Here is a 17,124-nt window from a genome sequence, read left to right as displayed (position 1 = left end):
AATGCGATAGACAAGGCGTGCTCTGCCGCCGTGGTACACAAGACAGCCTTTTGTCAGGCCCCGCTGCGCGCCGCGTATTACCAAGGAGCACAGTGCAGCCGCCTGAGCCGCGCCCGCGCAGAGCCCGCCTGTAGCATTAAACGGATACGACAGCACGGCACTTTTCCATCATGCCGCCTACGCCGCAAGCTACACCGCCCGCTTAAGCAATGTGACGGGCGGTGTCACTAGCTGCGACGGGCCTGACCTGACAAGACGACGCTAGGACATGATGGACGAAGGGCTCCGGGAGCAGGCGAGGGAATCCAAGAGAAAGATCTCCTTTGCCTGCGACGCCATAATGCATGAACAGTGCGTTAGGTTATACTACATCGTTGGACCCACCTGTCGGGGATCCAACGACTGTGTACGCGCCCCCTTGAGATATAAAAGGGAGGCGCTCGCTGTGCACAGAAAGATCCATACAGACTCAAGCTCTCGCACCTCCTCACGCTTGTGGGAAGGCAATACAACACACAGTGGATGTAGGGTATTACGCTCCGGCGGCCCGAACCACTCTAAATCCTGCTGTGTTTCTTGTGTTCTGAAGGGAGATCGATCTAAGACTAGCTACCCCCTGAGTACACACCCTCTGGGCTAGGGCGGGTGCCTTCCGCCACCCGGCCGTGGTTTGCAGCACCACGACATTTGGCGCGCCAGGTAGGGGAGCTAGCTCGTCGCATTTTCATCATCCTCTTCGTCCCCATGGTTCGTGTGGACGACGTGGAGATGACGGAGGGGGTGGCGTCCTCCACGCCGCACGCCCCTCGCGTTCCTGCTCCAGGGGCAACCGTGCCTGTGGAGCAGCCACCGTTGGCGGAGGCGCGAGCCGCCCGCCGGCAAGAGTCAGGGCGCCCATCAAGGGCCCCCTCACAGACTGCGAGCGGCGGAGCTCTAGCCGCGGCTAGGGAGTTGCTTCGCAACCCTCCGGCTGAGGCAGCCTCGCCAGACGCCCTGAGGCAGTGGCGAGACGACGTCGACCGTCTCCTCCACCTGGCTCAGGCCTCCCCCAGTTCTGCAAAGACTGGGCAACGACCTCCGCCTGGCAACGCGGTGGTACCTTACCACCAGCGTCAGGGCGGTGCGTCGGCGTCTGTGCGCTCCCCCACCGTGAGGGGTGCACGAACAGAAGACTTGCGGGCGGAGCTCAACCGCCGGCGCGCGGGGGAGGATGCCCGCATCGCTGTCGAGAGGGCGCGAGAGCGCCGTCTCAACATTGAGGGACGCAACCTCAATGTCGATCTGGACGCGGCGGCACCCAGGCCTCCGGTGAACGCCCGGATTCAGCCAGGGGCACCGGTGGCCGGGGTGGGCTGTGCTGCGCTTGCGGAGCACCTCCGCGCCGTGGCGTGGCCACCCAAGTTCCGCCCCCACTTGCCGGAAAAGTACGACGGTACTACTAACCCGTCGGAATTCCTGCAGGTGTACGTTACTGCCATCACAGCAGCTGGTGGCAACGGCGCCGTCATGGCAAGCTACTTTCATGTAGCCTTGTCCGGGCCAGCCCGGACCTGGCTCATGAACCTCACACCTGGGACGATCCAGTCCTGGGAAGAGCTCTGTGCAAGGTTCACAGCGAACTTCGCCAGCGCCTACCAGCAGCATGGTGTGGAGGCACACCTTCACGCCGTGAGGCAAAAACCCGGGGAAACGCTTCGGGCTTTCATCTCGCGCTTCACTAAGGTACGGGGTACCATTCCTCGTATCTCAGATGCATCTATTATTACTGCTTTCCGTCAGGGGGTACGTGATGAGAAGATGCTCGAGAAGCTGGCGACGCACGAGGTGGAAAGCGTCACTACGCTTTTCTCCCTGGCAGACAAGTGTGCCAGGGCCGCCGAGGGCCGTGCATGGCACTCAGCCCCCCAAGACGGAGACACCAAGGCTGGTGGCTCCAGCGCTACCGCTCAGGGCGGTGGCAAGAAGAAGAAGAAGAACCGGGGTCGTGGGGAGCCGCATTCTGGCGGACCAGTCGTTGCAGCAGCAGCGCCACCAGCGGCGCCGGCTGCGGCGGCAGCGGCTGGGGGCCAGAATACACACGGCAAACGCCCTCGCCCGCAAGGTGGGAGCGGAGGTTCATGCCCAGTGCATCCCACCGCTCGCCACAGCGCTGCTGACTGCCGCGAGATCCAAAAGCTCGCGAAACGGGTCAGTGGGCGGCGGGAGCAGTCCTCTAAGGATGACTCACCCCCTCCTCGCCAGCGGGCCGGCAAGGAGAAGGCCTCTGACAGCAGGGCCGCAGCCGGGGAGAAGGAGCTGGGGTACCAATCCCCCGCTCGAGAGCTGAAGGGCGTCTATCACAACGACGACTCCGATTCCGACAACGGCGACCGCCGCAAGAAGCTGTACGTGATGTATGGCGGGAGCTGGGAGCTTGTCTCCCGGCGGGACGTGAAGACCCTTCGCCGGGAGGTCCTTTCGGCGAAGCCGGGGGTCCCGAGGGCGGCGCCGCACCAGAGGTGGATGAACACCACCATCTCTTTCGGGCCATCCGACTGCCCGGAGAATATGGCTGGAGCTGGTGTGCTACCTTTAGTCACGGCTCCTGTCATATCCAACGTGAGGCTCTACCACGTGCTGATTGACGGTGGGGCTGGCCTCAACGTCATCAGTTATGCAGCATTTAAGCAGCTGCAGATCCCAGAGTCCAAGCTGACTCCCTCTCGCCCATTCTCCGGAGTGGGCCCACATCCGGTGTTCCCCCTGGGGAGCATCACATTGCCGGTTACGTTCGGGACCGAGGAAAACTTCCGCACAGAAAGCGTCATGTTTGATGTTGCGGAGGTGAACCTCCCGTTCAACGCTATCATTGGCCGACCGGCACTCTACCGCTTCATGGCCATTGCCCACTATGGGTATTTGGTCTTGAAGATGCCTTCCCCTGCCGGAGTCATCACCGTGCAGGGCGACCGCACCGCTGCCGTTGCTGCAGTTGAGAGACTGCACACTCTGGCGGCAGAGGCTGCACGCTCCGAGGAGGATCCGTCCACCTCGCAACCCAGGGCGCCTGCAAAGGCTCCCAAGGTCCAACCATCTGATCCGGACCAAGTTCCCGTGAAGTCGGTACAGATTGGGGCGGACTCCACCAGGACCACCCGCATCGCGGGGAACCTGGAGGAGAAATAGGAAGACGCGCTCATCGCTTTCCTCCGGGCAAATGTCGACGTGTTCGCCTGGGAACCGTCGCAGATGCCCGGGATCCCCAGGGAAGTGATCGAGCACAATCTGAGGATCTACCCCGACGCCACGCCGGTGCGCCAAAAACCTCGGAAGCAGTCTGTGGAGCGGCAGAACTTCATCCGCGAAGAAGTCCACAAGCTCCTACACGCTGGCTTCATCGAGGAGGTCCACCATCCCGAGTGGTTGGCCAATCCGGTCGTCGTCCCAAAAGCCAACGGGAAGCTCCGGATGTGCATCGACTACACCAGCCTCAACAAGGCATGTCCAAGAGACCCCTACCCTCTTCCGCGTATCGATCAGATCGTGGACTCCACCTCCGGGTGTGATCTTTTGTCTTTCCTAGATGCATACTCTGGTTTCCACCAGATTCAGATGTCTAGAGAGGATAGGAAGCATACTGCCTTTGTAACAGTAGATGGGCTTTATTGCTACATTGTCATGCCGTATGGTCTAAGGAATGCCTTACCCACGTTTGTGCGAGCTATGAGCAAAACCTTCTGTAATCTAATTAGAGATATTGTTGAGGTTTATGTCGATGACATTGTGGTCAAGACTAGGGTAGGATCAACACTAGTGGAGGACCTGTCCCTCGTCTTCGACCGTCTTCGCGCCACCCGCACGAAGCTGAACCCAGAGAAGTGCATCTTCGGCGTCTCAGCAGGGAAGCTGCTGGGTTTCCTGGTCTCGCATCGAGGCATCGAGGCAAACCCAGCCAAGATCAAGGCGATCGAGGCAATGAGGCCTCCTGGCCGCATCAAGGACGTCCAGAAGCTTACTGGATCTCTCGCTGCTCTTAGCCGCTTCATATCGAGGCTGGCTGAGAGGGCCCTTCCCTTCTTCAAGCTGTTAAGGAGGTCCGGTCCATTTTCATGGACCGAAGAGGCTGAACAGGCCTTCCAGGAGCTGAAGCAGCACCTCACCTCGCTGCCAGTATTGGTGGCACCAGAACCCGGTGAGCCGTTGTTTCTGTATCTTGCTGCATCTGCGGAGGCGGTCAGCATGGTGCTGGTCGCCGAAAGGATGGAGCAAACCCGCCAGGGGAGCACCAAGGTCCTCTTGGCCGAGGATGGTGAGCCGGACCCCGGACACGGGGGCCCGTCAGCCTCACCCCAGCTTGAAGGTCCGGGCCCCGCACAGGCAGGTCCGGAGGAGCCTCATCCCATTGGGAGCCCAGAACCACTGGGGGCCCAAGGGACAGATGCGGTGGACAAGGACGAACTGGACCCAGGAACTAGGGTCCGGACCGTCCAAAAGCCAGTCTACTACGTCAGTGAAGTCCTCCACGAGGCAAAGGCCAGGTATCTTGAGACGCATAAGCTTATCTATGCAATACTTATTGCGTCCAGGAAACTGCGCCACTACTTTCAAGCACACCGAGTTGTTGTAGTGACCTCTTACCCATTAAGAGCGATTCTACACAATTCCAACGCCACAGGCAATATCGCCAAGTGGGCAGCAGAGCTGGCGGAGTTCCAACTGGAATTCCAGCCACGCCATGCGGTCAAAAGCCAGATCCTGGCTGATTTCATAGCGGAGTGGACTCCTTCCCCAAGCAACCCTGGAGGTCCGGCCATAAATGTTGGACCCCCGGAGCCGGAAATCAGGACACCAGTCTTCACCGAGCCTCACTGGACACTCTTCTTTGATGGGTCCGCCCGCGAGAAGTGGGCCGGAGCTGGTGTGGTCCTCATCGACCCAAACGAAGATCAGCTGAAGTACATGGTGCACCTTGAGTTCAAGGCCACCAACAACATGGCGGAATACGAGGCTCTGATCTTCGGCCTGACCCAAGCCCTCTCATTGGGGGTCCGGCAGCTTCTGGTGAAGGGGGACTCCCAGCTAATCATTAAGCAGGTCCGAGGGGATTGCAACTGCAATAATCCCCAGCTCGCGGCATACCTCATACACGTGAGGAAGCTCGAGAAGGATTTCGACGCCTTGGAACTACAACACGTTCCCCGCGAGCACAACTCAGCAGCAGATGATCTCTCTGCGAGAGCATCTACCTGGGCTTCTGTGCCTGAGGGTGTCTTTGAAAGACGGCTGCTGAAACCTACCGCCCAGCCTGCCGAGCCGGGTGACGGGGATCAAGCTGGCACCTCGAAGCTAGCGGTCCCGGCAGTATTCCACCTATGGTGCCCAACTAGGGCTGTGTGTTCTGTTGAGGAGCCTGTTGACCTCACAGAACCACCCCTATCTGCTTTGGGAGCTCCCGATGCATGGATCTCCGAGATCCGGGACTACCTGAAGGATAACATCCTCCCTGATGACGATGTGTCCGCTGAGCGCATAGTCCGATTGGCTAAACGCTACGCGGTGGTAGAAGGGGATCTCTACCGCCGTGGCGCCAACGGAGTCCTCATGCGATGCATTTCCCAGGGAGAGGGCCGCGAACTGCTTGCGGAGATCCATGGAGGCGAGTGCGGAAGTCATTCCTCCTCTCGCACGCTTGTTGGCAAGGCCTTTCGGCACGGCTTCTACTGGCCAACAGCACTCCAGGATGCGGCTGAGCTGGTAAGGTCCTGCAAAGCATGCCAGTTCCATGCAAAACAAATACACACCCCAGCTCAAGCTCTACAGATGATCCCGCCCTCATGGCCATTTGCTGTGTGGGGTGTGGATATCCTGGGGCCTTTCCCCCGGGCTGTCGGCGGGTACCGGTTCCTCTATGTTGCCATCGACAAGTTCACTAAGTGGCCGGAGGTTACTCCTGTGGTGAACATTACTAAGAAATCAGCAGTCGCATTCCTCAGGTCCATTGTGTGCAGATTTGGCGTCCCAAACCGCATCATCGCGGACAACGGGACCCAATTCAAAAGCAGACTTTTCCAAGAGTACTGTGAGGACATTGGCATCCAGCTATGCTTTGCGTCCGTGGCACATCCCCGCAGCAATGGACAGGTTGAGAGAGCGAATGCAGAGATCCTCAGGGGACTCAAGACCCGCACCTACAACTGCTTGAAAAAGCATGGTGCCAAATGGGTTGACGAGCTTCCATGTGTACTATGGGGCAACCGGACCACACCCAGCCGAGCCACCGGGGAGACTCCGTTCTTCCTGGTCTACGGGGCTGAAGCATGCCTTCCCCCAGAAATTCACCTGGGCTCACCACGGGTCCAGGCCTTTGACGAATCCATGCAGGAGCAGCTGCGGTGCGACGACGTGGACTTCGTTGACGAGCGAAGGTGGCGAGCAGCGATCCGAAATGCACGCTACAACCAGGCGCTCCGGCGCTACCGTCAACGGTTCGTGCACAGTAGGGAGCTCCGGGCTGGCGACCTCGTCCTCAGACGGATCCTGAACCGAGCGGGGCTCCACAAACTCTCCCCCAGCTGGGAGGGGCCTTTCAAGGTTACAGAGGTATGCCGGCCCGGATGTGTTCGCCTCGCCACAGAAGACGGAGTACCGCTGCCCAACCCGTGGAACATAGAGCATCTGCGTAAGTTTTACACCTAGGCAGAGCAGGGAAATAACCTTTCCTTTGTAATAAGATAGAGTTAGCGTGCGGCCCGGAGCGGTTGAGGGCTACCCTCGTAAACCCGACCTCTGGCATCCATCGCACTAGCGGCTAACGCGCGGCTCAGAGCGGTAGAGGTCCGACCTCATAAACCCGGCCTCTGACATCCATCGCGCAAGCCATGTACATCGAGATTGCAAAGGAAAGATTTTTTCCTAATTCTGTCTTTGTGTCAAAGTTAAATTACGCATTTCGATTCTCGTAATTTTCGCTTTTTTCTAACCCCCGCGGGACCTCTACTCTTGTTGCTGCAACTAAGATCTGCATTGAGCTGCTGGACTACCGTACAGGTCCGGACCCTCTTGCTGCAGGAGAGGGGTCCGGACCCCTAGGGACCTACTCTGGGGAGCGGGTACTTGTTTCCTGGGGTGGTTCGGAGTACAGTGTAGCCGCTTAGCTGGTTCCGTACCCAAAAGCCTGCACTCTCCACCACCCTGTAACGAGTACTCTAGTACCTGAAGCCAGGTAATTGGGGGCCCGGACCTCGACCCAGCTCAAGAGCTGGCTTCCTAAGTCCAACACGGCGTGTCCAGCACTATATCTCAAAGGATCGAGCACAGCAAAGTGACCTCACCCACTGCTGCGAAGGGTCTAGGACGAAGAAGCCGGGTCCGGAAAGATCGTACTGTTTCCTGGAGTGGTCCGGAGCCCTGCGTAGCGCCTTAGCCTGGTTCCGACCCTAAGCCTACGCACTCCCCCACTCTGTAACAAGTACAGAGCTACCTGGACCTGCGCATCTAGAGTCCTAGACCTGGTACCAAGCCTGGGATTAGTCAGGAATGAGCCCGCGGGTCTGCTCTAAGCTATAACTTTGAGGTGATACACAGGTTCAAACCTGGCCGGTGGTAGACAGTCTCAAACCATTGAGCCTATCTACCAGGGGGGCCGAGTATCTGCTTCAAAGCTTTCATGCAGGATAAGAGCCAATCTCGGTGGTAGACAGACTCACAGCAGCTGAGTCTCTCTCCCAGGGGGCCCAGGCATCCGCTTTGTCCCACACATCATGGATGGATTCTGCATGCGTCAAATAGCTAAGTTGCAGTATCATTGCTACCATATAAGCAAATTTGATTCTTCTCTCTGTACTCCTGTATACCACGCAGGGAACAAGGCGCTTGCTCGCCTTGCAGGCTATGTGACACCTATGCCCAAGATGGCAGACAGGTCCAGACAACTGAACCTATCCGCCAGGGGGCCAGGGCGCCGGGGTGCCGCATACCGCAAATCAACAACCGCCAAACAGCTAAGTTGAAGTTTCTTCTATTTCAAAAACTTTCAACTAATACAATGTTTGTTACATAATGCAAAAGAAAAAAGATACAATCCCCAGCCTAAGGGTCCGCAGGCTCTCGCTTGAAGTAGGCGGCGACGAAGTCAACGACCTCCCGCACGCTGTCCCGAGCGGCGGCCTCCGTCTCTGCTACAGGGCCATCGACCACGGGCGCCAGCGAGATGGCCGGGTCGTGGCTCCGGAGGCAGGTCAGGATGTGCTCCGCCACCATCCGGATCAGCTCGCGGCCCTCGGTTTCAAGCTGTCCAGTAAGGACCGGCCCCAGGCGCTGGAGCCTATCCGAAGCGGAGCTCAACACTGGGAGGGCGTCAGCTATCGAAGCTGGCGGCTGCGCCACCTGGATTGGGCTCATTCCAAATGGCACCAGTGCGAGGCTCGCTTCGGCCGCCCAGTCAGCGATCCGCTGGGCTCCAGCGCGCTGGTCTTCCTGGTGCTTCTGGACCGCCTCCCGGACAGCCTCCTGCACCCGGGTGTCCAAGGCCGCCTTGGCCACCTCCACCTCGCGGGACCTCTCCTCGAGCTCGCGGGACCTCTCCTCGAGTCCGCGGGACCGCTCCTCCAGCTTGGTCTCCTTCTGCTCCGCGTATACCTTCCGCTTCTTGAGCGACTCTCGCTGGCGCTCAAGCTCCTTCTCTATGGCGGTGGCGTGAGCTTCCCGTTTGGCAAGAGACTTCCGGTCCTCCTCCAAGTCCGCCTCGTCGGCAGTCAGCTGGCGGGCTCTCTCCTGCAGTTGTTCACGCCATCCCTGCAGAGTCGCAGAGAAGACGTCGAGCTCCTGCCTCCGGACCTCGAGGTCCTCGCTGCGAGTCTCCAGCTCTGATTGCTGGGCTGCGAGGTGAGCCTCGAGGTCGGACCGCTGAGCAGCGAACCCAACAACCTCCAGGGTGAAGTCCTGCTCCCGCTGCGCCAAGGATTTCTCTCGGCTTGACACTGCAAGCTCTCGGTCAAACACCTTCTTAAGGTTGACTCGGTAGGCCGCTTGGTCCGCCTTGAGCTTTGACCGAGTTTCCGCGGCGTGGGAGGCTTCAGCCTTCGTGTGCGCCTCCAGGCGGGTGTGCCAGTCGGAGAGGCGCTGACGCTCGCTCTCCAGCGCAGACCACTCCCGCCGGAAGGCCACCTCGGCGGAGGAGGTTGCCTCCTCAATCGAACGCCGAACTCGCAACAGCACCTGAGGAAGCGGAGTCGTATCCTCCTCCGGGGATTGGAGCTGCAGGAGCCGCCTGCCAAACACCACCTCCAACTCTTCCTCCGCAACAGGACCGGAGCTGGAGGTAGGGGCTTCCGCTGCAGCACTTGTCTCCGGCGCCTCCGCTGCCGCCGAGTCGGGCGCGTCCGGGCCCAGCTCCGGCGCTTCCGCTGCCGCTGAGTCGGGCGCGACCGGGCCCAGCTCCGGCGCCTCCGCTGCCGCCGAGTCGGGCGCGTCCGGGCCCAGCTCCGGCGCCTCCGCTGCCGCCGAGTCGGGCGCCATCGGACCCAGCTCCGGCGCCTCCGCTGCCGCCGAGTCGGGCGCCGTCGGGCCCAGCTCCGGCACCTCCGCTGCCGCCGAGTCGGGCGCGGCCGGACCCAGCTCTGGTGCCCCCGCTGCCGACAAGTCGGCCGCGGCCGGGCCTAACTTCGGTGCTCCCGCTGCTGCCGTGGCAGACGCGGCCGCATCGAGTGCCCCCGCCACCAATACGTCAGGAGCGGCTGCACCCAGCACCGGCGCCACCGCCGCTGCCGCTGCTGCACTGAGCCCTGCAGAGTCTGGAAATGGCATGACAGTCAGCATCGCATCATGTGTCACGGAGTTAGCAACAGGACGCCGTACCTGAGGGTCCCGCACCTACTGCCACCGTCGCTGTCGATGCCGAGGTCGCTGCCGCCCGGGCACCTGCTGATGTGCCAACGGTGGTAGAAGAACCGCTGGGGCGGGAAGCCCTGGTAGCAAAGCAGAAAAGCCGTCAACACAAAAAAAAACAGAACACCGGCGCAAGGGAGGAGAGCAAGATGACACTAACCCAGCAGAACCGGGGACCCAGCGTCCCCGGAGCCCGGGCCTCTTCTCTTGCGGCTGCTGCTGTTGCTGTTGCTGTTGTTGCCCCTGCAGCTGCGATACAGGCGTAACCCGGGCCTGCGCCCGTTGCTGCTGTACCTGCGACTGCGGCATGGGAGCAGCCCGGGGTCGCTCCTGTTGCTGCTGCTCCCGTCCGCGTACCTGCTGCCGCTGCTCCTGCGGCTGCTCCTGCTGCGGCCGCTCTTGCTGCCGGCACGATGAATTCTTCGGCGGCGATGGTGGTGGTCCAGTTACGCCAGAGGACCCGTGGGGGCCAGCAGCCCGGGAGCTACCCTGGCCTGCGCCCTCGGAAGACCTCTGGCGCTTCGCGGCGGGCTCCGACACCAGGGTCCCGTCGCCCCGGAGTAGCCTCCGCCGGCCTACGTCCCCTGACGACGCACCGGAGCTGCTCTGGGCCCGGCTGGATTTTTAGGGGTACCCACAGCCGGGTGGCGGAGCGCACCCGCCTATTCCCAGTGAGGGAGTACTCGGGGAAGTACTAGGCGATGGGGCTGGATCTTCGCTGAGACAAGGACTCAAGAACACTCGATTTAGAGTGGTTCGGGCCGCCGGAGCGTAATACCCTACGTCCACTGGGAGATGTATTGTCTCGGTTGTGTGAATGAACCTATCCTCTGCTGGCCTTGGCTCTTGCCCAGCCTGAGGTTTTCTAGCGGCGCTCCCTCCTTTTATAGATCAAGGGGGAGCGGATACATAGGACGTCGATGCCCCGACAGGTGGGCCCAACGTGAATGCGGCTACAGTGGTAGCGAATCTTTCCTTCGATATGCGTACTGCTGCTCTCCTGTCACAGGGGTCTTCTCTTGTTCCGTCAGCTAGGTGCCCGTTGGAGTAGCGTAGCTTGCGGCGTGGCCTGCTGAGGCTATTATGTAGCGTCATAATGGGTGAAGCCGAGCCGTCGTATCCGACTGTTACGGCAGACTGGCAGACGCGGCATGGGCGGCGCCATCGGCTCCACTGCCTTGGTAATACGCGATCAATAGTGCCCCCTGGTCAGTCAAACGCCTCGGCTTCCACTATATCAAAGTGGATGCCCACCTACTGCAATGAATGCGAAGGTAGGTGGACCTCAATATGGAGACCAAGGACTTCATACACGTGTCGGCCCCGGACCGCCCTGAGGCGGGGCGTCCAAACTTTCCCTTCGAGAGGGGTCCGGTTGCTATCCAGGACCCTATGAGGGGTCCGGGACCCCGCGGGGGTCTGGATTCCTTGGGAGGTCCGGAGCCCTGGCTGCTTGCGCTTGAGCGCCTGTTTTTCCTGGGACACGTGGCGTTCCCAGACCTTCCCCGGCCGCGGAACAGGTCCGGACCTTTGTCGGGAGGACAGGACTTCGGACTGCAGGGGTCCGGCTGTTTGGTTGTAGTCAAGGATGACTACTAAGGCTCTTGCCTAGTCACAGCAAGAGGGGGTACCCCAGTCCTGGGGTACCGACAGTGGCCCCCGGGCCCACCTCGGGAGAGGTATGAACCCGCGGGTGGGGCCACCACCGTGATGTGTTCCGACGCAACTTGACTGCGTTGGTGTGCTCTTGGAGAGAGTGGGCATCCCGGACCCCTGAGGCCGGTATGATTGTTGCCTGGTTTAGGTACTAGAGTGCTCTCCACGGGGCGACGAAGGTGTAGGCTTAGGGTACAGAACCAAGCTAAGCGGCTACACGGACTTCGGATCGCTCAGGGGGTAGCACTACTTCCCGGACCCGGCTTTTGTCGACCGTCTCCGCCGGAGCGGGCCACCGGAGTGGACTTGGAGCGACCGGGGCGAGCGGTCTCCGCCGGAGCGGGCCACCGGAGTGGACTTGGAACGACCGTGGCGAGCGGTCTCCGCCGGAGCGGGCCACCGGAGTGGACTTGGAGCGACCGTGGCGAGCGGTCTCCGCCGGAGCGGGCCACCGGAGTGGACTTGGAGCGACCGTGGCGAGCGGTCTCCGCCGGAGCGGGCCACCGGAGTGGACTTGGAGCGACCGTGGCGAGCGGTCTCCGCCGGAGCGGGCCACCGGAGTGGACTTGGAGCGACCGTGGCGAGCGGTCTCCGCCGGAGCGGGCCACCGGAGTGGACTTGGAGCGACCGTGGCGAGCGGTCTCCGCCGGAGCGGGCCACCGGAGTGGACTTGGAGCGACCGTGGCTGACAATCCGATGAAGCATGTTACCGGACCTCATAGTAAGGTGCAAAGAAACCAAGCCTTATACTAGAAGAGAGCCCGGGACCTCTAAAGTCAGCAGTCCTGGATACTAGAGTACTTGTAACAGGGTAGTGAAGTACGTAAACTTAGGGTACATTACCAGGCTAAGCCACGCGGAGCTTCTCTACCCCAGGATACAAATACCACTTCTCCAGAGCAGGTCCTTAGGGGTCCGGACCGCCTTCCAGCTAGAAGGGGTGTCTTTACCTGACCACAAGCCAGCAACTTAACTTGGATTGTTAGCAATAAGGGAAACTCCGGTCAAGAGAAAAGAATAGTTAAACCAAGGCGAATAAATGTAATCAGGGTGGAGCCTAGGCAAAACTGAGGAGGAAAATCTCCTTTATTATTGTGGTTGTCACGGTATACATCGGAGGTCGGGATTACGAGGACGGACCTCCACCGCTCCGGACCGCTTTTGCCTGTTTGTGTGATAGGGCCAGAGGTCGGGTTTACAAGGTCGGACCTTGACCGCTCTGGACACACACGTAGACACCACGCTATTACAAAGGAGAAAATCTCTCATTCCTTTCTTAGGAGTAACCTACGGCTGCATGCTATACAGCGTGTTCTTCTTCGGAGGTGAAGGCGCCCTGAACGTGCCTGAACCGCATCATCCAGCATCACCTCGGGAGCTCGGGGGACCCCTCCTTGCCTAAGAGCTGTCACATGCTTACATGGCATGAGACAAATTCTTTGGCTTTGAATGGAAGAGGCCCCCTCCCCCTGCTGTCGCCGTTGCCGATGGAAACCAGAGCCCTTGCGCAGCAGATGGACCGGTGCGACGCGTGGAGAAGTGCGGTCGTTCGCCGGCTTGTCCTTGGTGCTAGCGCCAGGGGCCCCCGCACGAGGTGGCGGGGTCCTGTCTGCAGCAGCACCGAGCAACGCTGAGGTGGATCTCCGGCGCTGGAGACGGCGGGACGACACGGTCAACTTCCTCCGGGATGGCCGTCGGCTCCAGGCTCCATGTTGAGAGAAAGCCTTGAGCCGACACCATGCCACCGCTGAGGAGGCGTGGCCGTTGCTTGAGAGAAAACCTTGAGTCGACGTAGGAGCAGCGGCGCGCAGCGGCGCCTCCGCTGTGCGTTGCTACGCCGGCTCTGAGGTGTCGCGGTGGCGACACACAGCAGGCGCCGCTGCCGTGCGCCGCCGCACCGAGGGCGTCGGAGTGCCGGTGCCATAGCATGCGGAGTGAGTGTGCCTTCCTTCATCTTCAAGTTCGCCGTTGCAGAGGGAGAACACAGCCTAGAGGCCTGAGGATCCAGCCAACGCCTGTCCTCCCCACGGACAGCGCCACAATGTCGTGGGGATTTTTAGGGGTACCCACAGCCGGGTGGCGGAGCGCACCCGCCTATTCCCAGTGAGGGAGTACTCGGGGAAGTACTAGGCGATGGGGCTGGATCTTCGCTGAGACAAGGACTCAAGAACACTCGATTTAGAGTGGTTCGGGCCGCCGGAGCGTAATACCCTACGTCCACTGGGAGATGTATTGTCTCGGTTGTGTGAATGAACCTATCCTCTGCTGGCCTTGGCTCTTGCCCAGCCTGAGGTTTTCTAGCGGCGCTCCCTCCTTTTATAGATCAAGGGGGAGCGGATACATAGGACGTCGATGCCCCGACAGGTGGGCCCAACGTGAATGCGGCTACAGTGGTAGCGAATCTTTCCTTCGATATGCGTACTGCTGCTCTCCTGTCACAGGGGTCTTCTCTTGTTCCGTCAGCTAGGTGCCCGTTGGAGTAGCGTAGCTTGCGGCGTGGCCTGCTGAGGCTATTATGTAGCGTCATAATGGGTGAAGCCGAGCCGTCGTATCCGACTGTTACGGCAGACTGGCAGACGCGGCATGGGCGGCGCCATCGGCTCCACTGCCTTGGTAATACGCGATCAATAGTGCCCCCTGGTCAGTCAAACGCCTCGGCTTCCACTATATCAAAGTGGATGCCCACCTACTGCAATGAATGCGAAGGTAGGTGGACCTCAATATGGAGACCAAGGACTTCATACACGTGTCGGCCCCGGACCGCCCTGAGGCGGGGCGTCCAAACTTTCCCTTCGAGAGGGGTCCGGTTGCTATCCAGGACCCTATGAGGGGTCCGGGACCCCGCGGGGGTCTGGATTCCTTGGGAGGTCCGGAGCCCTGGCTGCTTGCGCTTGAGCGCCTGTTTTTCCTGGGACACGTGGCGTTCCCAGACCTTCCCCGGCCGCGGAACAGGTCCGGACCTTTGTCGGGAGGACAGGACTTCGGACTGCAGGGGTCCGGCTGTTTGGTTGTAGTCAAGGATGACTACTAAGGCTCTTGCCTAGTCACAGCAAGAGGGGGTACCCCAGTCCTGGGGTACCGACAAGAATGGTCTAAAAGAAAAGGGCGCCGACTAGATCAGCAGCAAAATTACTCGAAAGTTTCTCGAGGTCTTCGCAGATGACTTAGCACGTACAGTAAGATTCAGACTGCCTCCTGTACGGTTCAGTCTTCATCACGGTGTCCAAGAGGCCAAGAGGCCGGGCTGCCAGCCAGCCACAAAGGATGGATAGGATAAACATTTGCCATTCTGTAGCCTGTGTTGGTCAGTGTTTGGGTGGCAATGCATGATTGTTAACATCTAATTTTCGAACATATGTATGGATATTAAATACAATTAAAAAAATAACTAATTATATAGTCTAATTGATTCCTACAATATGAATATAATAATAATAATTAATTCATAATTAGACATTAATTATTAAATAATAATAAAATATGCTACGGTAGTCAAATCCAAACTTTTTCGACAACTAAACACCCCTATGTTTGCTCAAGCAACCGCATGCATCTTCCATACCGACAGAGGTGACCATACACGAAATTGCTACTCGTCCGGCTGCGCCCTGTCCTTCAATGACTCCCGTAGGGGTCCGTTCCGTCCAAGGCTACGGTTCAGTCTGCCACCCTGCCTTGCTGTGAGCCTGTGACTGTGTGGTCGCATGGGGAGCTGGACGAATCATGTTGGCAAAAAAATTTGCTATAGTATCTATCACATCGAATCTTCGGATATATATATGGAGTATTAAATACAGTTTAAAAAACTAACTAATTGCACAGTTCAACTGTAAATGACGAGATGAATCTTTTAAATCTAATTAGTTCATAATTGAATATTAATTGCCAAATAACAACGAAAGTGCTACAGTACCCGAATCTAAAAATTTTCATCATCTAAACACAACCTCAGTATGCATTGCAGAAATGCAGAGATCATATGCAGCCTAAGCTTCGTCAGTTACAACGGGTAATTGGCTTGAATCTTCCATCGAATTGGAATCCAAGGGCCGCGAAGAAGTGACATCATTGCAGGCGCCAGTGCTGCAGGTAGCCCTGCAAATGCATTGGGTTGAAATGGTTTCGATTGCTTCAAAAAAAAAAGAAATGGTTTCGATGAGTTGGGTTTTGATATTGAGGGTGTTGGGGTGTGTTAAAATGGATTGTATTAGGTAATAGACTGGAGTGAATTAGGTTATATGTAAATGCGAGTTGGGGTGTGCTGAAATAGATATTTTGTGTAAAATAGTATGGTTATATATAAATGTGGCATTAAGAGCCGGATTCTGTAAATAAAACCTCGCGTTAACACTATAATTTTTTATCGAAATTGACTGAAATTTATTAAATATGATTTAGTATGACTAGCAGCTACTCTGTGCAAAGTAGTGTGACTAGAATTACACGTGGGTCCCACATCAAGAGCCGGACCCTAGAAATAAAATCTCGCGTTCACACTATAAATTTTTTTATCAAAATTAACTGAAATTTGTTGGAGATGACTCAGTATAACTAGCAGCTATTCTGCGCAAAGCAGTGTGACTAGAATTACATCTGAGACCCACATCAAGAGCACCCTGAAAATAAATCTCACGTTCACACTATAAATTTTTATCGAAATTGACTAAATTTTGTTGAATATGACTCTGTATGGTTAGCAGTTACTCTGTGCAAAGTAGTATGGATAGATCTACACATGGACCACACATAAGAGCCGGACTCTAGAAATAAAACTTCACGTTCACGCTATAAAATTTTATGGATATTGACTGAAATTTTTTTAAGATGATTCAGTATAACTAGCAGCTATTCTGTGTAAAATAGTGTGATAAGATCTACACTATAATTTTTTTGGAAACGGATTCTTATTGGATTGTAACCATAGTTTGACCAATAGTTTATTATATTATTAATTAAAATATCTGGGCTGAATTGGTGTGTGGTGGTAGTGGTGGTTTGAAGTTAAGTGATTAATATTAATTTTTCTCATGAGAATGGATTGATATGGAGATAGTTTGGTTCCAACCCATTTGCAGGGTTAGCTGCACGCCTGCATCATCATCGTCGCAGTCATTCGGCGGGTTTGGCGCTTGTTACGACACATACATGGTCCATCCAGAATTTCAAATGTGTAACGATCGAGTTGGCATGTGGTAGACAAGATGCATGTATCCTAAATCCAATACCGTACAAGGTTTAAGGTTCCTCCTTGCTTCCGCCTCTTCAACCATACAACTAACAGATTCCTTTCAGCCGCGCATTGAAAATTAGCAACAAACGAACACCGATGTGGAGTGAAGACAGCACTAGCACCGTGCATACATGCCGTATAAATACATAATAAATCTTATCATTAAAAAATCGAGTACTTAAAACTAAATTCTCGGAAACACCAGCATACACCAGCGGCTACCCAAAACATTTCTTACATGCCCTTCCAACGTGGATTCACGTAGAACATCCCGCCACTATACGAACACATCAAATTTTTGGACACATACATAGAGCATTAAATGTAGTTGAAAAAAATAACTAATTACTCAGTTTAACTATTTCATATGAGAT

The sequence above is a fragment of the Panicum virgatum genome, chromosome 1N (genome assembly GCF_016808335.1).
Source record: "Panicum virgatum strain AP13 chromosome 1N, P.virgatum_v5, whole genome shotgun sequence".
Taxonomy (NCBI): domain Eukaryota; kingdom Viridiplantae; phylum Streptophyta; class Magnoliopsida; order Poales; family Poaceae; genus Panicum; species Panicum virgatum.
Note: the sequence above shows the minus strand (reverse complement) of the source record.